Source organism: Antedon bifida, chromosome 5 (assembly GCF_963402885.1).
Source record: "Antedon bifida chromosome 5, ecAntBifi1.1, whole genome shotgun sequence".
Lineage (NCBI taxonomy): Eukaryota > Metazoa > Echinodermata > Crinoidea > Comatulida > Antedonidae > Antedon > Antedon bifida.
In genome coordinates, this window is record NC_136230.1 from 14,369,380 (window position 1) to 14,396,907 (window position 27,528).

The following is a 27,528-nucleotide window of genomic DNA, read 5'->3' on the forward strand; positions in this document are numbered from 1 at the left end:
ATATATATATTCATAATAACATGTATATATTTTTATATAAGTAAAATTTAAAAAAAGAGATAAGGGAAAGGGAAGAAAAGAAGAAGAAAAGAGAGAAAGAAAAGTGAAAGGAGAAGTAAGGGAAAAAAAAAAAATAATAATAATAATGATATTAATAATAATAATAATTATAAATAAATAAGGGAGTCAGTTTCTCTCTGTAAAAGAATAACTAAATAGAATAATAATACACAACCAAATACAGTAGAGCTAGCAAAACAGAGTTGGAGGAGCAGAGTCTTCACATATGAAGTTGGCTCCAAATACGAAGAAGAAGAAGAAGTAAACCAACTGGCCCGGACTTTATCTTATCAAAAGTTATTAAAACATGTTCCTCACATTTTTAATGTTTGTTTCTTAAATCATTTACTGCCCGACATTTGGAAAAAATCATGTATAGTTCCTGTCCCGAAAAAGAATGGTGTAAAATGTATGAACGACATCAGGCCAATTACTTTAACCTCTGTTGTTATGAAAGTGTGTGAAAGGATTGTCCTCAATAAGTTAAAGCCGTTAATCTCCCAATATTTAGACCCACTGCAATTCGCGTACAGAAGTTCACGAAATACTGAAGATGCTATATTGCTTAAACTCGAAAAGATATACTCTCATCTTGAAGGCGTAGCTAAATTCGGTCACTCTGTGAGATGGTTGGATGTGAATTACCTGTGGTGGACTCGGTCTATCATGAACGGTTGCGCAATATGTTTAGAGTGATATGGAATGATGTTAGTCATCCGGGCCCCTTAACTCGGACATTGCCGACTGCCTTATGGAACGTAGTGGTAGACTGAGGCCGCCACGGGGATCCACTGAACGCCATCGTCTCTCCTTCCTCCCAAGGCGCATACGAGACTATAATGAAAGATTTCAAAGATAGGGGAATTTATTACGAATTCACTATTTTTGTTATTATTATTATCACACTTATGTATTAGGCCTATCATTTCTCGTTTCTTTACGGCATTGTAATAAGACAGCAACACAATTTCCCAAGTTGGGATGAATAAAGTTTCCTTGTATCCTTGTATTTGAAAGAAGACATGTGTACCTTTCCAACAATGTATTATTTGCCAACAAATATTAATCTATTAATTCAAAAATGGCATTTAAAAATGGTCAATTTTGAACGTTAATGTGCTGTAGCCTGTTTGTGTGTGACCTCAACATGAACTGTAGGAATGCAACTGAATACCCTCTAGAGACAACGTGACTTCACGGTGGTACAGGTGAAAATTCTTCCACAATCTGTTGATTCGCGTCAACCAATCATAGGGCAAGAATCCAAAATTCTTCAACCGTGAGCCCTCATAGACTACTACTACTACTACTACTACTATGAAACAGCTTATTAATGAATATGTCCTCATGGGACATAGCTGGCTAGAGCAGCGGCGCGAAAACATCAGTATATAAATTGAGAAAACTGCTAAAAAGTAGTGTATAAATAATTTTTTTTATGCATTGATATTACCATTATTATATTAATGATTGTTGTGAAATTTGGGGTAGGCCTAACACTTATAAAAGTACAGTATAAAATGTTTACAAAAAAAAGGTAATTTATAAAATTATCAATAGTGTAAGATGATAGCATTAGCCATAGTAGTAAATGATACTGGATACAAGAGGAAGTAGAGGTTTCGTTTTGAGGTTTTTTCATAATCAATTCAGAATAAGGAAATAGAATTAACTAGCTTCACGGGGGCAAAACGATAATAGAGGACAAAACTCAGTGGAATATGGTGGAATGCGTCAATTTCTCATGCATTTATTGGTGAAAACACGTTTAATTTCAATATATTTGTAAATTTGTCAATAAAAATGCTGTAATATTACTGCTGATACTGCTGTTTTCAAAGAATAATAATCGATCTTAAATCAACATCACTACCTAGCCTAGACCTAGGACATCCTACTAAGGATATTATGATGACCTTTAAACGGTTAACGAAACCGTGTACAGTATCAACAGTAACATTTTTGACAGTGACAAAATCTATTGAAATTGTACGTGATTTTCACAAAATAATGCGTTAAATATATGGATTCCACAGAGTTTTTAGCCCTCTCATTATTTTTGCTCTTTTGGCGTTCCATAGAAACCAAAATATTGAACATTGAGTGTGCGAAATTCGCGAACAGTATGCGAGGAAAACGTCTGTAAAATCACCAATTTAACGGATTTAAAGTTACTTTTATAGAATTTTTCTTCATTAAAGTAGGCCTACTACTTCTATGGTGTGGTATTCAAGATAAAATAAAGTTGGTCAACACATTTCTAGTTAAAATACAAGGCAGGTGCAAAAGGGGGAACTAGCGGGCCTCCTAGCTACTTCAATTTCGGTGATTAAATCAGATTTCCTGCCTCGCAATTTTGGGAAATGATAAAAATGATGCCTCGCATTTTTTGATGATGGTAAAAAACGATGCCTCGCATAAATTTCTGACTTGCCTTGCTTGCCTTCCTGCCTCGTGTTCCTCGCACTTTGTTACTACCCCCATTGGTTAGGGTTAGGCCTAGGCCTACTACTAGGCTAGGCTAGGCCTAGGCCTACCTTTTTTTATTTGGTGAATGATGAAAGGTTAAATATCAACTCGGCGTTGCCTCGTTGATATAATAACCTCATCATTCACCTCATGCCATTATTTGTACCATTACACGAATATAAAACATTCATTATTTGTATAATATTGCATTCAATTCAATGCTATGTTCCATGTCCTTTTTGTGTGTCTGTCGACGCCTTGAAAATAGCGTGATGTGTTTAAATCCATATCACATAATATTAACTCCATTCGCGAAAGCATGTGAGTTTGTTCATAGATAGAGTCATGTTTTTTCATAACATAACGATTAAAATCAAAATCTTTTTTTAGAATCTGTAATTCAAGGTGTTATCGATTTTTGCATGATTTTGGTCGGATTTTGTGTACACTACCATTTCGTAGGGTCTTCGCTGTCGAGGTCTTCGCTTTTGACACACCCACCATTGTTGTCATGTGATAAGCCCAAAATGTGAAAACCAACCAATATAGGCCAGGCTTGGCTAAAATCTGGGCCTTGCTATTTGCATGGACTTTGTTTAAATACCAATTTATCTTCTTGCCCATTTTATGTTTTTTTATAATTTTTTCAGAGAACACTTAAAGATCAAACCTTTTCGATGAGTCTTGATAGACCCGAGGGTGGACTTGATGCCTGTATGCAAGCTACGGTCTGCAGGGTATCTAATTTTACCTATTTACTTGTTTAATGACTCACATTTGGGATGTATGCTAAATTAACCTGCATAATATTGATGGATCAAAAGTAGTTTTATTATTTTTTGTTTATATTGATTTAACTATCAATCAAAGGATGTGTCAATACTATTAATTTAATTTTAATGTAGGCTTACATTAATTGATAATTAATAGTGGGCCTGTAATCGTACTGTTTACAATGTTTGTTTGATTTGTGTTTAATTTAACTTTTTCTTTTGACTAAGTTTTATAATATAAGTTAAAAAACATTTTTTTTCTAGAGAAGTGATTAACTTTATTATATTAGAACTACAAAATTGCCTATTTTCATGGGGTTTTTTTTCATCTTTAAAACAGGAATTCAAAATGAAACACAACCAAGAGAAGGCCTTCCACACTTTTAATGATCATTTGATGTAATTGATTTTTTAGGAGCAGATATGTTGGCGTAATTATTCAAGACGTCATTTTATTATTTATATGAGTGATGCAGGATTTCACTTCGCACTTGATGGCAAGGTTTGTAGAAAAAAAATGTATAAGATATCAGGGGTAGCTGGCTCATTTGAGGGGTAACTGTATCATTTGAGGGGTAGCTGGCTCATTCGAGAGATAGCTGGCTCATTTGAGGGGGAGCTGGCTCATTTGAGGGGTACTGTAAACTGTATCATTTGAGGGGTAGCTGTATTACTTGAGGGATAGCTGGCTTATTTGAGGGGTAGCTGTATCATTTGAGGTTTTCTGGATTATTTGAGGGGTAACTGTATCATTTGAGGTTTGCTGGATTATTTGAGTGGTAGCTGACACATTTGAAGGGTAGCTGACGCATTTGAAGGGTAGCTGGCTAAAATATTTAGTCATAATTTAATTATTGTAAATAATTCACTCACATTATGAGTGAGTTCATAACTGGAAGAAAAAAAAATTGCAACCAAATGTTTTTAATTTTTCTTTTAGGTTGGCGGGCTGACCTTACCCAATGATGGTGAATGTCATTTAGATGATCAAGGATATTATACTCATTCTGTAAAAAATGTAACTAATTTTCTGATTTACTTTTCTGATTTCATTTTTCATTGTTGTGTTACTTATGTAAATACGGACAATAGTCCAAATATGAGATTGAATTGAAACCAAGTAAAATAATAAAAACACAATTAATTAAATTACAATAATAATAATAATACGGTCAACCCTACCAACTGAACTCTGCGGCCGTTCCAAGGCAAAACCACGTAACTCGCATTTTTGTCAATTTTGAGATTTTTACATTGGGGAATTATTACAAATTTATGAACAACCTGTAAAAATTTCAGGTTTCAGAGATCATTATTTTTAGAGATAGTACCACGTATCTTTAAGCAAAAAACAAATAATTATGGTATTTTCCAAGGCAAAACAACGTATCTACCAGATACGTTGTTCTGCCACGGAAATGCATACGATTTTCGCTTTAAATTCTCACTATCAGCTAAGTTACGTAATTTTGAGACAGAAACCGCTGATGCATGACAATATGCATAGCAACGATCTTAACTAAAAGTAAAAGATATATTAAACGATACCAGGCTTATTAGGCTAGACAACTAATTTAATGTATTAACATTTATTCTAAGAATTAACTATATTTACGAAAAAGTTCAGGCAAGCTTGAAACTAGGCTAGGCTATTATTTTTGAAAGCCCTATCTAATCTAGCCTAGGCCTAGTACCCCAGTACTGTCATTGGAACTAGGCTAGGCCTAGCCTAGTAGGACGGCCGTCTTTGCATTGTTGTACATATAGGCCTTCTAGTAGCAGGCTAGGGGGTAGGCTATAACATAATCATGTAAGTAAGTAAGTCTATATCATAAATAGTAGATCCAAAAGGCTAAACCTAGCTTCAAATGCACTCTTTGTTAAGCCAACCTAGTTCGTAGGCATCATTAGTGATCGCAGCCCTCCCTGTTGTTCAAAAAGAGTTTCAATCCATTGTTTTTAAAATCATCACAGTTACGTTGTTTTGCCATGGAATGACCACAGTTACGTTGTTTTGCCACAGAATATCACAGTTACGTTGTTTTACCTCAGAAATGACTTTCATTCTATGCACGTCATTTCCAAGGCAAAACAACGTATCTGTTAAAAGTGGTAATAACTTTTGATCAAATTGATTAAATTATTTATCATTTTGTATTTAACAATAATTATTATTTATATATACTCCTGCAAAATTTCACATCATTACAATAATTTGTTGTTGAAATGCAAACACTCAAACTTCAATTCAATTTTTCTCGAAAAGCAACATTTTGTAGTTACGTTGTTTTGCCTTGGAACGGCCGTCTGTGAAAACTGGAAACTTTCCCAAAACCAGACTAAAAAATATATTTTACCATTAAAAACAAATTCTGAATACCAGAATTGCCAGACATTTAGCCCAGCCCAAAGATTTCTGATATTGGGAGAGTTGACTGTATTATCTATTAAAAATCCACATAATTCTATCAGAGGGGAAACAAGACAAAATGGCGCATGCACTATCTGAACCCACGCTTTCTCAAACGCATGTCAATTTCTTGTTATGCATTCCACTCCCTCTCTCAAATTATGCTAAAAAAAATATCAATACAAAGTATGATTGATATACATATTTTACATTTACTTTGTTTATTTTCAGGATTTTCCTTCTTTAGGACAGCTTCATGAGAAATTATTAGAAAGAAATGTAATTCCAATTTTTGCAGTAGCAAAATCAAAACAGCGTGACGATCCTGCTCTTTATCAGGTACTTGAATAGTTGAATCATAAAGATAGAATACATTTCTAGTATCTTGTGTTAGTTCTTTAGAATACTCCACATGCTAGTCCTATTAGTGGGTTTAGTATATCGGGCAAATCCATATGGGTTATTTTAGAATCCTTCGTGTACAGGCAACTCTCTCCTGTATGGGCCAAACTATCTGTGGCTATATAAAAATTTTGGTCTGTCTGTGTAGTGAGTTGTGGATTGAGTTTGGCCACCTGGATCTGCCTATGCCCTATCCTGTGGACGAATTGGTATTCTCTGGTTCTGATGAATAGTAGTTTATTTTCCAAAAACGAATATTGTAGCCCTAGTAAATGCAACTGTGTAGTGGCAAATCATTGAAGGTGAGCGTAACATGTTAACATCATAAAATTTTAACAGTCATAATATTAATTTTATTATTTATTTTACAGTATTATTACACATTTAAAATAATGCGCACTAGAAAAAATACCATAACTTAACTGATCAAATAACGATCAATCTCATAGTTTGAATAACTTTGCATTATTTAGTATAGATCACTTGTTCAAATGTTGACCTTTGACCTATGTCAACTGGTGTAATGATGAATGTGCTCTTTTGATTGTGTATGATTGATGTCAGAATGATAAAACATAGCATTTTGTCTTAAATTTTAGTTTGTATTTTTTGTAAATTTTGTGATTGGTCAATATTGACATTTTACCTTTAATTGCAAAGTATTTTATAAGGCGACTGAATAGATATCTATAACCATACAAATGTATTAAAAGACCAAATTGAACTTCAATAAATTGGTTATAATACATATGTATATAATACTATGTTATAATTGGTCAATTTTGAACTTTGACCCATTATCTCTTTCTATTCACTTCCTATCCTGATCGAAGTCTGATTTGATTAAATACAGTATTATAATTATATTAATCAAAATTATAATGAAATAACATAACTTTACTGATCAAATAATTTGATTACTTGTAAAACTATCAATATCATAGTTTGGACAACTTTGCATTCATTTGTTAACTAATACGCGTATTAAAATGTTGACCTTTGACCTTATGTCAACTGATGAAATTGACCTTATGTCAACTGATGAAATGATGTTTTCACTCTTTTAACAGGAGGAAAAAATCTCCAATTTTTGTTAAATATTAGTTTTTATTTCGTTTTATAGGTACGTTCTATGATTGGTCAATATTGACATTTGACCCTTAATCACAAAGGATTTTTTTTTCATAAAAAAAATTTCATTGAATAAACACCTATAATCATAAAAATGTAATAAAAGACCAAATTGTGATTCAATAAATTTGTTATAATACATATACATTATACATTGTTGTAATTGGTCAATTTTGAACTTTGACCCCTTATATCTCGAAAATGCTTCCTATCCTGATCGATTACCTTCCATATTCGTAATCTACGGAAAATTCTGGTCTAGAAAAGTTGGATGGCAATTTGTCCCCTTTTGGGTGGTGATTATTCCCCCCTCCTGCCACCAGACTATACCCAGATCAGCATGGCGGGAGATGAACCCTGCTCTTTTTTTAATAATGTACCAACATGTATAATTGTACAAGGGACCAGCAGCTTTATGTCCCATCCGGAGTATGAGGTATATTTTAATTTGTATTTCTTCATTTCAACAGGAAGTTGTAAATGAGTTTTTCCCAGGTGGATCTGTGGGAACACTAGCTAGTGATTCAAGAAACATTATTGAACTTGTTCGTAGTAGTTATGATGTAAGTTTGCAGTTTTTCATAGCACCTTTATTTTTATTTGAGGTTTTTTCCCAGTAGTTTTTTTTTTACCAATTATTATGTCATTAACACAAAACCAGCTAAGCAAACATTTATGCTGTTTGTGAAACAATTTTTGGATTTATAGGCCTTTATCGAGTGTAAATAAAATTAGGCCTACATGCTATTAAAACTTCTTGAAAAATTGCTTTTTCTACAGACTTCGATGAATAAAGTATTGACGATTTTTAATGATATTGCAATATATTTTTGTTTTGTTTTTATATAGTATTTATATGCATTTTTAATGTTTATACAAATTATATTCTAAATGTTTTTTATACAATCAGTGCAATAGGAGACCTTCTAGATAGTGATTAAGTTTGCTTTTTAGGAATCCTGTCTCTGCCTAGTTTTGTGTGATGTTTTCTTTTCTTTGTCCATGTTTTTCTATATTGTATTTTTATGGAGACAAAAATAAATGAAATAAAGTTTGATGTAAATTTAATTTAAATTAAACATTTAACTACATAAAAAGACTTAACCTCAATTAAAGTAACATTTTTCTTGTTCAAAATTACTTTAATTCTGTAAAAAACATCTTTCACACAGATGTGGAGTTATACACCATGCAGCGAAAGGATTAATGCACACATTTTGTTTATTGCACATGTTTTATTAGTTATTAGTATCATAATTAATTATAAAAATTCTTTTTATAGAAAATTACATCTGAGATTCAACTTGTAGACACAGTGACAGCTCCTATTCATGTAACCTACTCAGCCTATTGCGATGGCGAGACATTGACGCCTAATTCGCAGAACTGTAGTAACATTCGCTTAGGAAATGTCATTAAATTTAAACTGGATGTTAGCGTTGATGAGTGTACAGCAAATCCTATCTCGTAAGACATGTTTACATTGTTTATTACCAATCACAAGTGAGGCATTAACCTTGGTGTATGCATTGGCACGCTTAAAATAAATGTTTCTGCTGCCCAAGCCTGACCGACCCAAAATTTGGTCAGCTTCTTTTTTTATTTGTTTAATTGTAGGAGCATTTAATGAAAAGCACAATTAAAATTAAAGGCAATATTATTTTCCCAAATATTTTTTTTCTTTATCAACATTTAGGCTTTCTTGGACAAACATCTTTGTTTTTGTAATTGCATGCAAACATTTCTCTAGTGTCCTCTATTTCTATTGTAAAGTTTTGCCAATTTTATTAAATCTAAAATTTATATTATTTATTCATAAAACACAAAATAGATAAAAAAAATTGTACTACTGATATGACCATGTATTTCAATTGATGGTGTTCCTGTGCAACATAACAATTCTTGTGTTTCTAGCATTTCCCTTTTAAATGCAGTTACATAATCAATAATGATGATTTTAATGGTGGCAATAAAGCATGATGATGACATAATAATAATATATACGGCCATACTGCGGTGAAACACCGGTTCTCGTCAGATCACCGAAGTTGAGCAACGTTGGGCCCGGTTGCGTTCTGGATGGGAGACCGTCTAGAAATCGCGGCAGGTGCTGTATATACTGATGAGTGATGGTGTAATGGTAATCAGACTAGCATGGGATAGGCATGGGTTCGAGGTTATCTGTACCATACTAATTGCATCCTTAGGCAAGATGCTTTACTCTCATTGCCTCGTCCTTCGGATGGGATGATACTAATCATTAAGAAAAATTTTTTATTTCTTTAAAAAAAAATATGATTATTATTATTTGTAAAATGTCCATTAATGGAATAAATGGTATGATACGATGATGATTAATTTTGAATACGCAGTGGTTGAACAAATAAGAGCTTTCATCTAATATTAATAAGTTACAAGATACATGATGTGCTTGAATTTTTATCAAAATATTTAGTTTTTCAGTTAAACCTCTCGGATTTGAAGAGAACCTAGAAGTTGTCATAATAACAAATTGTGAATGTGAATGTACCAAATCTGTGACACCAGACAGTGAGCTATGTAGCAATGGTAATGGTTCACTGGTCTGTGGTATTTGTGAGTGTAATGAAGGCCGGTATGGAGAGGTCTGTGAATGTGATGACACTGGCTCAGACGAAACTGAAACACTTGCAGATAGTTTACCATGTCAAACGTAAGTTAATTTTTTTAAAGTTTTTTTCAACTTCTTTACTTTATTTTCTTTTTGGAAACGCATGATATACCGCTAACCTAGTTTACTAGTGTTTATTCATCATACATCAAGCATAAAAAAAATATTCCTGTTGAGTACTTTTCAATTGTTTAACCATTATTTTCTGAACACATACTGTAAACTATAGAGGGCAGAAATCATAATTTTGATTTCTTATTTTCAATATCCAATCAATGAAATGATGTATAGGCCTATATGTACTTGTATGTTTAAAAAATAGTAGTCAAATCCTATTTTTATTTATTTCAATAGAAGTAACTCATCTTTGGTTTGTTCAGGTCAAGGGTCATGCATATGTGGGAAATGTGTGTGTAACAAGCGACAAGTAGGTGAAATATAATATGATTTTATAATTTTCTTATTGGGGCATATCAGTAGGTCAACTATTACAGTATGTACTGTGAGTATACTACTGTGGGTCAATTAGAGGAAAAAAGAAGTTTTTTAAAATCTGTTGCTGATTATAATTGACAATTAGTAAGTGCGAAGATTAAAAATAATGTAACCCTATAAATAGAGAATGTCTCTTATATAGGGTTTGAGAGGAGGAGGCGAGACTCAAGGAGTCAATTTGTTATTTATAACTATTGTATATGTTAAATTTAAGTTTCTCTATTTCTAATAATGGTCAACCACTATACGATCAACAGACACTGGTGTCGTGACCAGTTAGTTTATACAATCAACAGACACTGATGTCGTGACCAGTTAGTTTTAAAAAATATATGCAATCATTGTCATCATTATTATAGTTCAATAAAAATGTTATTACCATATTAACGTGTTTAATAATGCCAAGCTAGATTATAATCCAACCCACTAATTTTTTGCCAAATGTTGTAACCCGGATCCTGATAATATACTGGTCATATATTTTCTTGAATGCGATTAATATAATATAAAATGTATTATAAATAGAGCTTTTTTGTTATGATTAATATTTTTTTCTTTTTCAAGAATCCTTTAGAAAAAATCACAGGAAAGTTTTGCAACTGTGATAACTTCTCTTGTCGCAGAGATTCTGCTGACCTCATTTGTGGTGGTATGTTCAATTTTGTTAGGTGATCATTTAGAATAAAATGATCACCTATTGTTATTGTACAAAATCTTTATTCTTTTTCTTTTTCTTTCTGTACACTTTTTGTGTAACAAATATCTCAAAAAGTTAAATGTCAATGATTACCAAAATGTCTTTCAAATACTGTAACTTAGTCCTAATAAGCTTTTCAGCGTGATCACTCATCCGTGACGTCACGTATACGCCATTATGTGAAATCACATTGTCAATTATATCTCCATAATTCATTATCACATATAAATGAAATTCACTACACGTAAACTTCAGGTCAAGGTAAAAAATATTAGCAAATAAAAAATTACGCATTTCAAGGTCATGTGCGTGAAATCGCGCGTTAAAATTTTAAAAAGCTCAAAATTAAGTTTTGATCAATTTAGAGCATGAATTAGGCGATTTGCGTGTTTTAAAAAATTACTGCGCAAAAACATGTTTTTGCGCGTGCGTATATAGAAAGCGTAAAAAATACAATTTTTTTGTACAAACTGGATTCTACTCATCTTCCTTGGTACATCCACCAAATTTGAGTCCATTTCGACTTAAAATATTGCTATACGAGCACGTTAAAAATGACAAAATGCGCACATTAATTGTACAAAAGTGCTAAAAATGGTAAAAAATAAGGCCTTTTTAAAATGAAAATAATTCTTCAGAAAGCAAGGTGACCCCTAATTTTTTTAACTTATTATGGAAGCCAATGAGACGTACAAAATGGTATGACGTCATCATTTGGCCACATGAATTTTTAAAATAGGGTTTTTTCCCCTTTTGTCATAGACCACCATATTCAACAGAGCGCAACTCGCTTATCTGTGATCGATTTTCTTTTAATTTTTAATACATTCTACCTCAACCAATTATGTTACTTATGAGTTGCCAATATTTTCTTTTGGATGACGTCATCACGTCTTAAAATTTAAATAACGGTGGTTACGTAATTTTACCTACAATGTATATTTGAATACCTTACAGCTCTTCTGAATTAAAGTTGACCTTGATAATTATAAATTATTATGAGAGCTGGTTAAATGTAGATATGAATTCATATAAAAATTAAGCCTATCGAATCTTGTGATGTTATCATATGGCCAGTTGGAGTTAAAAAGCAATTTTTTCATGTCTTTCGTCAAAGTTAATACAAATTTTAAAGAGCGCGCACCGCGCTTCTACGTGCCAAATTTTCTTCAAATTGTTATATTTTATTGCTCAATTCATTATCTTTCGATATTGTTATCCACAAGTTTATTTTGATAATGTCATCAGTGCCAAAAAATTAGAACATGATGTTTGTCGGTAATTTCACTAATGCTACACTGTATATAGATATACAGTATATACTGTACATAATGTATATGGCATATAATAGGCACAACTCAGCACTATAAGGGTATAATAGGATGGCATACATCAACATTTTCCGATTGTATGTTAACATACGTGCATGTTTAAAAAATATTAATGTCAATAGAATGATAAAATCACCTATAATTCGTCAAAGTGACGAATTAAATTCTAGTTTATATTATTTTCTTTGGACTTTGGTTAATTTAAGCTCTGCTGACAATATTAAGGACCATATCAGCATTTTTCTACTACAGTAACTAAATATCTTAAATATGATTTTAGTCTGTTTCAAATGTAGAAGCTATGAGAGTCACTGCAATAAACAGTTTGTATTATTACCCAAAAAAGATTATTAGATTATTGCATTGCATAACCAGGTTAAACAGAAAAAATTAGTTTAGTTACTGCAATAACTGCAATAAGATAATCAATCTCTGTAGAAAATTTATTATATTATTTCTCTGTGATTTTTTTTTTATTGTAAATTGCCTTTGAACATCATGAAAATGGTAGTATACAAATGAGGTATTTAATTATTAGTAATTATTATAAAAATGGTTTTGAGCGTCTTGTGTATAATATACAGTATGCTCTGTGCTATATAACATGGACTTGATAATAAATAATTTATGACTAAGCTCTGTCTACACTATCACACTTTCTGTGCCTAAATTGATGTGCCCATGGACACGATAACATCATATCAATACCATTTTTTTGTCAAACTAGTGTGATAGTGTAGACAGAGCTTATAGGTATTTATTAACGTTGATAGGTCCATCAAAAGGAACATGCGTTTGTGGTCAGTGTGAATGCAAGCCAGGCTATAGTGGTCCTGATTGCAGTTGTCCAACCAGCATTGAAAACTGCCTAGCATCTACTGGAAAAGAGTGCAATGATGCTGGACACTGTGAATGTGGTGTTTGCATGTGTAATGCAACACTGGTCTACGATGGCCCAACTTGTGAGGATTGTGATGTAAGTTCATTTATGTTAAAATCTTTAGTGCATCCTCAAATTCAAATGTATGATGTCATCATCATCAAGATTGATCAAATGCCCTATTCATAGAAATATTAATAAATTTTTATCCATTAGTTCAATTTTTATTATTTTCTTTCATGTAATCTGGGATCTCTTTTATACAAAGCTTCTGGTTTCTTGAGACCCGATTTCATCATTTTATCATTGTACAGTACCATAATAATTTATACAGTACCATACTTTTTCCAATGATTTTTCTGATGATGAATAAATGTATTTGCATTATAATATACTTATATTTTCTATGTAAAACTGTCTTAAATTTAAGTCATGTGACACCCATCACCGAATCGTTCTATAGACGATCCGTCCCACCTATTTTGTGCTTACTGTATGACAGAACCCCAATTGAACATAATCATATTTACTGATGTTTGTAGACATGTCCAGCTAAATGTGATCGCAATCGTGACTGTGTGCAATGTCTAGCTTACGGTACAGGTATATCTGAGGAAAAATGCCAAGAGTGTCCTCAAAGAATTATACTTGTCGAGGAAGAAGAATTAATAGGTAAGAAATGTGGAAACATTTTAATTGAAAAGTAATAAACTCATTTTTTTTATTTGATTTGTCTTCAAGATTCTGTAAACCTTCTTGTTTCATTTCTTTTATTGTATTCATCCGATAAAAAAACTTAAAAAGGATAAAACACAGATTAAAATACATTAGTACAATCCAATGTCTTGAGTTGCCACGTTGTAATTGGTGGTTCACAGTTTTTATAAACTATAAAGTATAGTAGGAGAAGCATATGACAATTTAGGAAATGTTTCTGGTTTGTTCAGGGAAGGGTACCTTATGCTTTCGCGACACATGCATTGCGTACTACACTTCCTGTCAAAGCAAAATCAAAATGAACAAGTATTTTAACGAAATTTTTCTCTGAAAACTACGCTGTTATGCAAATGAGCAGAAAGGAAAGCTCTTTATTAGCTATCTGTTCATGATGTTATAAAAGTACAGTATAATCCTACTGAGTTTTAGCAGGTACTGTATAATTTATGGCATTGTAAAATATTATTATAAGGATTTTCTTAAGCACTTAAAGGAAATCTTCTGTGATCTAATAGTTTTATATACTAGCTGTTTATTATCTTGAATTATAAAAAATTTGTAAAAAATAATATTTATAAGGGAAGAAGAAGGTTTAATTGGTAAGAAGTCGAAAAGTTGAAAAGTAGTAAACTAATTTATTATATTTATTTTTTATTTAATTTCATTTATATATTCATCCGTTGATTAAATTGATTAAAAAATGGTCCTCATCATCTGTTTTCCATGGGGTTGTGTATTGCTGATCTAGCGAATTATAGGGCTAGGCCTGTTTGTGTGAATCAAAAGCTTTCAGCACTTGCATATTGATGTTTCCAGTTCATAAATTCCTTTCAGGGAAATTGTTCGAATAGTTTTTACTTTTTGCGAACTGAAAAAAAAATCAGGAATTGATGGAAGTAATGCTCGGGTGGGACATAAACCCACGACTTTTGGCAGTAATGACTAAAACATTGTTTGCCAAAACATTTTATTTACTTTCAAAATATAAATAAATAAAAAGTACTGCTCTAACCATTGTTGAAATATATCCCCTATGAAGAAAACTATGCATTGCTTTCTATAAAAACCTTGTATCTCCACATAGTTTTACAGGTGGATGCTTTATATTTTGTGCTAGGTAGGTGTGTAATGAATTGGAGAATGCCAGAGATTCCAGTAAAATATAAAACTTACTAATAAATATATAAATTTCTGGTTTTAGATAAGTATTTTGATAAAATGCCACACAGATTACAGTAATAATAGTAACAATATAATTCTGGTTTTAAATAATTATTTGGAATTATTTCACAATTTTTAAGAATATAATACAAGGGTTAGCCATGGCCAGTTTTGTAATAAATTTCTATGAATCACTCTGATGTTGGTATGGAAACCAAGGAATTCACTCTGATATTGGTATAAAAACAAGGAATTCACTCTGATATTGGTATAAAAACAAGGAATTCACTCTGATATTGGTATAAAAACAAGGAATTCACTTTGATATTGGTATAAAAACAAGGAATTCACTTTGATATTGGTATAAAAACAAGGAATTCACTCTGATATTGGTATAAAAACAAGGAATTCACTTTGATATTGTTATAAAAACAAGGAATTCACTTTGATATTGGTATAAAAACAAGGAATTCACTTTGATATTGGTATAAAAACAAGGAATTCACTTTGATATTGGTATAAAAACAAGGAATTCACTTTGATATTGGTATAAAAACAAGGAATTCACTTTGATATTGGTATAAAAACAAGGAATTCACTTTGATATTGGTATAAAAACAAGGAATTCACTTTGATATTTTTATAAAAACAAGGAATTCACTTTGATATTGGTATAAAAACAAGGAATTCACTTTGATATTGGTATAAAAACAAGGAATTCACTTTGATATTGGTATAAAAACAAGGAATTCACTTTGATATTGGTATAAAAACAAGGAATTCACTTTGATATTGGTATAAAAACAAGGAATTCACTTTGATATTGGTATAAAAACAAGGAATTCACTCTGATATTGGTATAAAAACAAGGAATTCACTTTGATATTGGTACAAAAACCGCATATTGTACAGTACAAATCAAAACTTTGTATGAGCCACTAAATATTGTGTTCCGACAAAAAACACAACATTTTCTGCTTTCTGATTGGCTGTTGTTCTGACAACATATTGGGTTAAAAAATATGGTATATATTAAACCTATTTTATTGATGTTAATAAAATAATCTGATGGCAATTGGATTCAATTTAGAAATGATAATACTAATATTGCTGGTACAATCAATGAAACATATGTAGATTACATTAACATCATAAAAAATAACTATTTGAAGCAAAGTGTCCTTAAAAACGTATGGTGTACGTTATTGTCAATGCAATGGATTATCCAAACTGTCAATTATGATTGGTCAACTCACTAGCGTTTGTAGCGATTTTTGTTTTTTAAATCATTTTTTTCTGATTTTAATTATTTTTTAAATTATTTTATTTTATTTATAAATGTTATTTGTGTTGTATTTTTATGTTACTTGTCTTGTCAAATTATATTGTACTAATGGTCCCTATTATGATCAGTTTTGTCTGGATGTACTATCCTTGTTAAATATTGTTGAAAAAAAATAAATATGGGAACCACACCTTTTGGTTAAAAAAACATTTTTTGAATATTGCCACTTAACTTGATTTTATATGGAACATAACCATGACTTTACGCATCATCATTGTACTCTACAATTGTCTTAACCTTTTATTGAAATATCTGGTATCTTTATAGATAGAAAGTAGTTCACTACAGTTAAAATTATAAAAGTGTATCAAAATAAAATAATAGTATGGAGGTTATGAATTTATTTATGTTAAATTGGTGGGTTTTTTTTCACAGTAAATGGAACTGATCCTTGTACATACAAAGATGAACTTGGTTGTCTCTTCTCTTTTAACTTTGTTATGAATGGAACAATGGAGGTGATTCTGGTACAAAAAATAACATGTAAGTAATGTAAAAAGAAAACCCAAGCAAAATGAAATTCAATACAAATTGTTTAAAGCTCTGTCTACACTATCAAACTTTATGTGACAAAAACATGTAATGTGCCCATATATGGACACAATGATGAAAACTTCCGTATTTGGGTACATCAAACTTTTTTGTCAAACTATTTTGATAGTGTAGACATAGAGCTATATATTGAGATCTCTGTGCACTTCACACACACCTTCATATATACAGTATACATCCCCTCATTTGACAGGGACAATTTGATGGACATCAGCAGGCATACTGAACTTTTTTCACAAACAATTATGAAAGAGTACAAGTAACATGTATTCTTTGTATATTAAACATCTTTTATTTTTCAATTTGAGACATGCCCTTCATTATTATACTAGAAGTTGGTACAAAGTATGTGAAATGCATGATAGAAGTAGAGTAAAAAAAAAAGATTGTAATGGCTTTTTTCAGGAAATATTTTCAGAAAAATAAATGTTAGTCAAGTGCAGCAAACACGGCTTGTCTTGATTCAACATGTGCAACACTTCATGTTAATAATTTATATGAATGTTTATCAACATGTGGTACTTTATTTTCAGCGTGCCCAGAAGGAATAGATGCTTTATGGCTGGCTATTGGCATCATTATTGGTATATTACTAGTTGGTCTAGCCCTTCTGCTGGCCTGGAAGATAGCTACATATATATATGACAAACGAGAATATGCTAAATTTTTGAAAGAGTTAGAAAATGCAAGAACAGATGCGGTAAGCAATGATTATTTTTCTTATCTTGTAGTTAATAATGTTTATTTATTTATTATTTATGGTTTCCCTTTAAAAACCAGACCATTTTTATGTAGAGTCACCACTACATAGCATCCAAGTTCACTGTAGCTGACGTTTTAAGAAAACATTATTTATTTTAAACATTTCTATTTGCATTTGAAATCTCTATCTATCTCTATATCTATTTCTAGTATGATTATGATGTATCGTAGTATTGTAATTGAAAATGTTAAATCTAACAGTACTAGTAAATACCTTGAATTGAAAGTATAAGTATATATTTATGTCAATTTTTGTGATTAACATGCATTGCATTGGAACATTAGCATTGAAAATACTAATTGAAATTTAATTATATGTTTATGAAAATATTACCTAGACATACTTGCCTTTCTTTCAGAATATAAATCCCCTTTTTATATCTTCTACAACAACCTACAAGAATCCAACATATGGTAAATAGAAGGTTTTATGCAAGATGTTGGTACCTGTTGCCAAACAAGACCTCATTCAGAAGCATCCAACAAGGCCCGAATAATTTGATAACTAATACACTGTAATACTAGACTAAACGATATCAGAATAATAATTGATGACAAAGTTCAGACAGTAACTGACAGATCCTACAAGCCTGTTATCAGAAAAAGAAATGCCCACTAGGCCACAACTGACATCAGATCAAACTGACTTATCCTGATCCACAAGGCATATTATCAGACCATGAGCTGCTCTCCACTAGGTCACAAAGTCTGGTATCAGATCAAATTGACTTGTCCAGATCCACAATGCATGTTGACATACCATGAGATACTCTCCACTAGGTCACACAGTAGGATATCAGATCAAAATGACTTGTCCAGATTCACAAGGCATGTTCAGATCATTCCAAGAGGCCTAAAATAACACAAACCAAGGCAAGCCATGCATAAACAACATGACTTATTATCAGACAACATTCGTTATTAGAGTAACTAGTTAAGTTGCTACACAACTACAAGAAAAGTATATAAATTGTTTTGCAATAGTAAACCTTTCATAGATGACTGTGATGACAATGCCACACCTTTTATGACAATTAATTAAGTTTTATAGATTAAAAGAAATACAGTTGTAATAAGTCACTATCAAACATGCCTTGTGAATGATGGCTCCTCTGTTAGTAAGACATATTACTCATGTCCACATAGCCTAGAAAAACTAAACATTTACACACACTGGGGCATCAATACTGGCGTTTTGTATGGTATTTGTAAACCCGGGTGTTTTACTTATTATGGTTTAGCTGGTATCCAGATAAAGATCCCAGAAAAACATTGAAATAATATTTAATAATACCGGATGTCGTAAGCCAACACAAAATATACCACATAATTATACAAAATGGTCTGATACCTGAAACTAACAACCAGAGTATTTTTTCAAACAGAATTCACAACAGGTATCAGATAGAAAATGAAGTTTCTGTAGTGTAAATTGAGGTATTAATTCATTGGCTAGAGAGCTAACTCCATATTTAACAATAAATTGTTATATTCATTACCATAAAAAAATAAGTAATTTATAAAAACTGGACTGTACATTTATGTATGTTTATATTTAAAAATATATATATATATATATTTTCTGACTCATGTATTCTTCATAATATTGTAAGTTATTGTTTTATATTACTAAATAATATTTTGAAAAGATACAGCGGATAATTTTAAAGCACCAGCACTGTCTCATCATTTTGCTGTAACATAGTTAGCACTCTAGTCAATCTATTAATACCTCAATGGTACTAGATCATGCTGAATTTGGTGCTAAGTTGCAATATGTGATAAAATTAGAGGTTGATTTGACAAAAAAATTAGGATTTAAGAATAAATTAGAGTAGCGTATAGTGGTGTGGCCATGTCTTCTGCCTTTAAAAAAAGTGCTTTATTTTATTTAAGATAAATATTTTATATAAAACATGTCAGTGAAAATGTTGTTATTTGTTCACATATTTTTTAAATTATAATAATATCTTATATGTTAACAGTATAGTGAGCTTACCAAAAGTACTGTAATTGGTTACTCTATAGTGAACCTGAAAACACAGTACTGACTGTATAAATAAGAACTCCCAGCCAGTGTTCAAGGGAAACTCTATTAAGCTTGGTTCCCACGTGACTAGGATGCAGTACATGTACGTAAGCCGCAACGCATGTTCGAATAATCTTTTGCGTTGTGGCTTACGTCATTGCATTGTGTCATATTGGGAACAAGGCTTTAAGGGGACACTGGTCCCAAAGGTGTCCCCATAATACAGTTTCCACTGTAATATTTATGCAGGTACATAACAAAGATGGAGGAATTTTCCCTCTTATATAAAAATATCCTAAATATCTAGTTTTCTGATTTGATGATAATTCTCCAATTTATACATGTTTCAAAAGTTGAATTGTTAAATTAATACATAAAAAGTAATATAAAGCTAAAAAGAATATTTATAATGTTTAAAGTATTGAAAACGTCAAAAATCTTTTTAAAAAGATATTTTCTGAATAGATCTCTTATATTTATCCTTCCTTAAATTGACGATATACACTTACTACTGTTTTTTTTTACTTGGGCCATTCGGCAATGTACATTTGACTCCATTTACATTAGTTTCAAAACTGTACAAAGGTCATATAAAAGGCAAACTGTTCCATACTGTTGGGTACTATAAACATTAATAAGCAATACTGGTTGTAAAATCATATTGTAATATTACTACTTACTACTGCTTTAAGTTTGTATTTATTATTACTTTATTATTGTATGTGTATATTATTACTTATTTAAGACATAAAAGACGTTTACTATATAATTTCAATATAAAATGTAATAACAAAAACAGATAACAATGTTTATGAACCATCGTGGAACTACTTTCAAGATCAAACAATAATATACATAGTATACCGTAAAACATCGAAAAGAAGGCCATCTCGATGTCAAGCACATGACTTCTTTTCAAGATACTATGGGCTTCTTTTTCGAAATACTCTGTATTATAATCTCAAAGGAATAGAAATTTATGATCGTGTTATTATTTTAGTATCGATATATTAATGACCTGCAACCATTTTTAACCTTGGACTCGTAAATTTATTCTACAATTTATTGTTTTCCAAATGCTACTTTTATTTCATCTTGCATCTTCTTGTCTGCTTCCTTGGCAAATATATAAAATTGGCAGAGAATGTTTTAAAAATCATATATGAAACGTCATTAATTTAATCTTTTTGCCATTAGATTTTGTATTAGAATTATTTAATTCAAGTTTAATGTCAATCTTTAAATAGACATGTTTGATGAAATAACCGTCTTAAAAAAAACTGTTTACCGGTATATTATTGATTTTTTTTTTAGTATCAATGTGGTAGTGGTAGTGGTAGTCAAAACATTGAGTATTTAGTAAATTTAATATAAACCAATTCTTATTGTATTTTAGGCCTATGTAAGAGCACAAGCTCGTCCAGGGATGTCGGGTCGTTCGGTTCAAAATAATTCTAATCCTAAGGTGCCCTTTTCAAGTTAGAAACCAGCAGCGAAAGTGGTAAATAGGCCTCATGACAATTATTTGGCAAATTCATTCATCTACTACTATACTAGGCCTACAGCTATATTTTCTTTTAAAAATCTTGGCTATGGACTAGGAACAGCGAAGAGTAAGACTCGTTCATCTTTAAAAATTACAGTACAAAGCTCCCGGCCCTTCAAAAAAACATCAACAATAACAAAGTTGATATTGCTTTTTATTTTATTGTGAATTACTATAAAATAGTGTATTTATGTAATTATTAAATAATATACTAAACACAATCACATCTAACCCAATTCTGTGACAATAAAAAAAAATTTATCTGATTTTCCAACAGCATTTTTTATATAATCTTGTAATATATTTAGGCCTATAACTTAGTTTACACAATTTTATTTTTATTTATTTTTGTAAATAATTGTATCTGATCTTAATGTTGTACTATATATACCAGGTATAATATAGATTATTTTGCCATATACTTTTTATTAAATCAATTGACTTTAGTACAACCTTTACGTAACGTTATATTTTAGAATTATGAATGCTGCTTTATTAGTAGTATGGCCTGTGTAGTATATTAAGGCGTTGTATCGTCTTCTCGTCTTTAAAATCGACAGCGTAGGACACTGCGATGTTTCGCAATGTCCAACAGATGAAGTAGTGCGCGCGGTGAGTGCTGTCTTAGAACCTTATGAATTTAGTGTATGTATATAATGTTTGAAACATTAAATTAGTTAAATGTAATCCGTAAGTGCCTTGAAAAAAAAGCTTGTAATATTTTGTATAGATATTTATAGTATTAACCGTACACAAATGTTTTTATAATAGCTATATTATTATAGGATAATATCAAATAAAACACTTTATCACATCATTTTTTCCCTTTGTTTTACGTCATTGAATATAGCCTATATTCGTCTATTGATCCTTCTAATAATATAAGTTGTCAAAATAAAGTACCGGCACATTTCTTTTATTTTACGATCTATAAACTTATATTATAACTTAACTTAACACACGAATGAACAGTAATCTTTTACTTAACCACCAGCAGATAAATATGGATACTGTAGGTAATAGGTCTATACTGTATTCATTTCTGCAACAGATTTTTATTTTATAAAACGGTCGCGTTTAGTCTGAACTACGCGCGATTTTATGAAATTTTCAATACAGCACTAGTTTATAATATCAAAATGGTCAACTTTCTACAGAGCTTTACCATTTAAAATGCACACAATAAATGTCAAAAAACGTTGCCGGCCATTTTGAGCATTTCAAATTATCATTTCATTGTCCGTCTTGTTAGCGTCACGCTCGTATTATGTACGGCGTACAAAACATACTTAACGAGGCCATTTTTTATGAACTAAAACGAAACACGACATGCAATCTAAACTAATAATTCGTGCGATTACAGCGCCTCGAATGCCAAAAGGTGACAATGAAAATTATAGATGTACAATTTTTTTCCGATTAGTTGTTCCGAAAAATCATCATATTGCAAACTTATTTTTATGATAGAGGATAATAATCATATTTCCATCACCGCATTTATAGGTTCTATACAGCGATTTGGCTTAAAATTGGTAAAAAGAATAACACATGACGTCTCATGTATAATTCAAGCTTAACAGACACAAATTGCAACGCCCACTCACTGGTAATAGGCCTATCAATAAACAAACAATAACTACTACAAACTTGTGGATCAAGTCTAGCGAATCACCTAACCGTACAATGTACACACGCAACAATAGTGGACTAATCGTACACAGCATAACGTTTTATTAGCTGGTCTAACTTATAAAAGGATGATGGCTTCCAATTGGCAGTGCAGTGCAGTCCTCTCCTACTCCAGAGTTTTATTCATTTTATATGTCACATTAATATCAACTTCGTTTTACAATATGGATTTTGACGATGTTCTAAAACTTCTTGGCGACTTTGGTCGCTATCAGAAGCGACAGTATGCCATGGTTTGCCTAATCGTCATTCCTGTTGCAATACATAGCCTATCGCATGTGTTTATCTCCGCTAAAACAGATCACTGGTGTGTCGTACCGGAGTTACAAAACTTTAATTGTACAAACAGTGATTCAGTCGAAAGGGAAGCATGTATCAAAATAAAACAAAACTTAGCAAGACCTAAAGATGATGTAAATACAATACCAAACGAAGCACAATGCTGGATGTATACGAGCGAAGACATCACGGAAGCACTTTTTACAAACGACGTATCTCGAGAACTTGACATTACATTGTGTACAAATGGATGGGAATACGATACCTCTCAGTACAAGTCAACTATCATCCAAGAGGTAACGTCAAATATAGGTAGTTACGTAAGCATCTAAAATAGCCCTAGACTTGTGCTAATATTAGTAGCGTGACATCATAAACGATGCCTCATTTTGTGTTCCTTGTCAAGTCAATACGGACATTAGGTGTTTCACAATTTAGGGAATGGTTCTTTCTCCATAGTTACTGTATAGGAATGCTTATAAATAGATGGAGAACTATTAAACAACTATGTGTGCAAGCCCGCAACACAAGCGTGTTTTTTTTTTTTTTGCTGAAAGAACATTACTCGCTGTAATACGCCTCAGAGAGCTTACATTTGGTCTGTTTGGCATAATATTGATTTAGGCGGTATGAAGGGAGTTACACATAAAGTCTTGGAAGTTGTGTTAGAAAGAGAAAAGAATGCATGTTATGATATGCTATGATATCGTAATGTTGGTAAAAGTCTCAAAACTATCTTGCTTCAGCACTAGTGGGATGAGGTGATAGAAATCATCTCACCACCACTAACCACTGGAATCAGTGTATTGAGCTTCGAACAATTATCTTATATTTTATATAATTAATTAATTCCAAGCTGGAACTTTGACAAATTTTTATTCAATTTCCGGTCAACTAAAGGTCCAATTCTATAGATGTTCTAACCTTGGCCCCAAGCATAGCTCAGTCGCGCACCTACGGTATCTTCTATTGAAAATCGGCGCCCACCACGGTCTTAGTGTATTTCAAATTATGCTGTTTTATATATTTTAATACAATTATACAATAAGCGTTCAAATGTTTCTCAAATATGAACCCCTATAAGAATTATACGCGTTTGTTTCTTTTTGTAATACAAGTTCCTAGAAACACCGTGTCGAACCAGGAAGATACCTCTCCAAACAATGGTTAGAGAGCACATTATCTAGTACAAACCCATCCTTTAACTACAAAATTATCACAGAATTGAAAAATATTCCAGTGAGGTTTAAATGTCGACATTTTTGTAGGAGAGAATGTTAAGAGATATTGTACGCGTTGATGTTAGCTGAATGGCATACGGTGGTAGAAATTCACACTTTTCTGATTGTTGATCAATATGACAGTTTGTCTTTCTGTGTGGTACTGCAAGGACTGTATTATGGGGCTGGGAACAGGATAACTGGGACAGAATCTCCACTCACGCTCACGGAGGTTCAACTGTATATAACCATTTAAAAAAAGAAATGATTAGATGGTCACTTTATCATGCACGATTGAGTGTGATGCTTTCCGTGTTACACTTTGTAGTATAGGATAAGTATAAATTGCAACGTTATATTGTCAGTATTATACAATAACATCTTTCATGAAATGTTTATTAAAATGAATGAGTCCATGACTGATTTTTATGATGGTAGGCCAAATGGTATGAAATGTATAGGAATTAAAATTAGGCCAAGAAAATGTCAATAATGTGTCAATATATTTGTTAAAATATCGAATAATAGTCATAAACGCATACTGCGTTACTTATAAAACAAGACATTTCAATTCCTTATAAATGCTTTGTGAGTATAAATAATGCCGGCGCCATCCATTGAACTTAAATTACCACAACTCCAAACATTTCGTTTTAAATTCAAATGACACAAAAAAAGACCCGAACGTATCTTAAAATTATGCTGTATCAACCCTTTTTAATCAGGTATTCTTTAAAGAGTTGTTAGATAGTACATACAATTTAATTTAGGTTTACCGAAAACCAAACTAAGTGGGTCAGGGTTATCAAATCTACGGTGGCCTGTAAGTGTCACGGCAACTTTTAAAAAATATCACGGCAATTTACAAAAAATGCCACAGCAATTTAAAAAAAGCCACAGCAATTTTTAAAAAAGCCACGGCAACTTTAATATAAAACATCACGGAAACTTAAAAATAAAACACATCAATTCAACAAAAATACCACGGCAACTTAAAAATGAAACACCCTGGCTTTAAAAAAAAATTGCCGTGGTTTATTTTGTAAATTGCCGTATATTTTTTGAAAGTTGCCGTGACGCTTGAAGTCCACCCTACACGCCACGATCGAAAGTATATTCAATGAGTGTTCGCTCTACTTATAATGACGTCCTAATGATTGTGGTGGTGATTTTTCCCCCTTTGTTTGTTATTACGTTGGTAGGTGACATTGTTAGAGTTCATGAAGACACTGAATAAAATTTGAAAGTAGCCTACTGCACATAATATATAATCGTAAAGAGCAAATGATGCTTGTGATACGATTATAACGAGTCACACAAATCAAAGTTAACTAAACGAATACCATGCACAGTTGTAGAATCACTAGTCCATAAGAAATTCGGCGAATCTCGGTTCGCCTGAGAAGCTGGTTCATCCTGAATCTGGACGTTGACTAGATCATTATCAATAATATAACTTTCCAGGGCAACCTATGTAGTGCTTTCGAAGCTGGAAATGGGGTATCACGACATGTCCACCATCGTATTTGGTAGGCCTACTTGTGAAATGTTAATTTACTAAGAGCATGGATAGAATACTTATTTTCTCCATTCTAGGAGAAAGTGGAGCTATATAGCATTCCTGGTAGTGTAATCGGTCGAATTGCACATATTTAGTTCAGACAGGAGGTGGCGCCAGTTGTGAAGTAACTCATCCAGGGATTCTCTACGTGCAAATTATTGCAATTGAAATACTGCAATTTGGCAATTCTTCAGTAAGATTTCTCTTTCGATACGTCTCTCTTTTTCGGACAATTTACTTCAACATAGCGGCGGTATGCCGACCAAGTACAGAGATCACGTCTAGCATGAGTTGGCTGTGAACGCTAATACATTATAATAAATCGTGATACACAAACTGCGGAAATCCCAATGGTTTATGTTATGATTATAATACATACTCTCTAACGCAACTAAATAAGGGTTACAGTTTATACAATTTAATATTCCCCTTTGTAATCTAAGTGTATGTTGTTGTGCACTTTAACGAAGAATTACTTTTTGCTCTGGTTAGGAAAGACGACGATCGGCACAAAATAAGTCGAATACTAATGCCTTATTCAGAATGTTTGAATAAATAAAATACGAAAGTTGAAAGATAATTACAAGAAAGAGATAATAAACATATATAAGGATCATTTATTATTAATATTTTGTTTGTATATGCTGTACAGCTTACTGCATGTTTATTAAATCATTTACAGTATCACATTTTGTAATGAAAATGTATAAACAAGAAGGTTACCATATTATTACAAAACAGTGTTTACGGTGGCCTGTAATTGCCGTGGCTTTTTTTGTAAATTGCCCTGACATTACTATTAACATTTCTTTTAGTTTATCATTTGTAAACCATTATCTTGATTTTACCAGTTTTTGTTTTATAATTTCAGTTTGATCTTGTCTGTGAAAAGGCCGCAAAGCCATCGCTTTCACAGTCAATTTTTTTTGTTGGAACACTAGTTGGTTCACTTGTTTTTGGAGCTTTAGCGGACAAGTAAGTATTTTGACATTTCCTAACTGAACAGACGACCGGCGACGTATTGGTCTTTCTGTAGTTTTTAAATGTAAGGGTATATGTAGTTAGTAGATTTTGATGAATGGTCTTACTTATATATTATCATTGCGAAATTCATATGTCAAATGTATTTGCAACTAAACGCTTAATTAATAGAACATTCCAATTATTTATTGTTTTGTGTTGTTATATGAGCTAAACAGCGAATGTTGTAACCGTACACATATTTTCCATTGAATTGCTCTATAATCAAAATCACAGTTCGCATATGTACCGACTCAAATTATCTTTCATTTACTAAACCACTCTTCCGTGACTTTAAAACATTAAATATCTTTGACATAAACAAATTACAGACATCCCTTTTCATATA

The 27,528-nt window shown here is 31.8% G+C and overlaps 1 protein-coding gene and 1 long non-coding RNA gene across 2 annotated transcripts in view; one reads left to right on the forward strand and one right to left on the reverse strand.

Annotated features, from left to right (window-relative positions):
- LOC144843358 (uncharacterized) overlaps positions 1-27,528 on the reverse strand; it is an 851,823-nt gene that overhangs the window by 307,348 nt on the left and 516,947 nt on the right. The gene's annotated exons all lie outside the window — the stretch shown is intronic.
- Positions 9,415-10,456, forward strand: LOC144843158 (uncharacterized). Its single transcript, XR_013612233.1, has 2 exons — positions 9,415-9,937; positions 10,250-10,456. It is a non-coding gene; the product is annotated as an uncharacterized LOC144843158 (long non-coding RNA).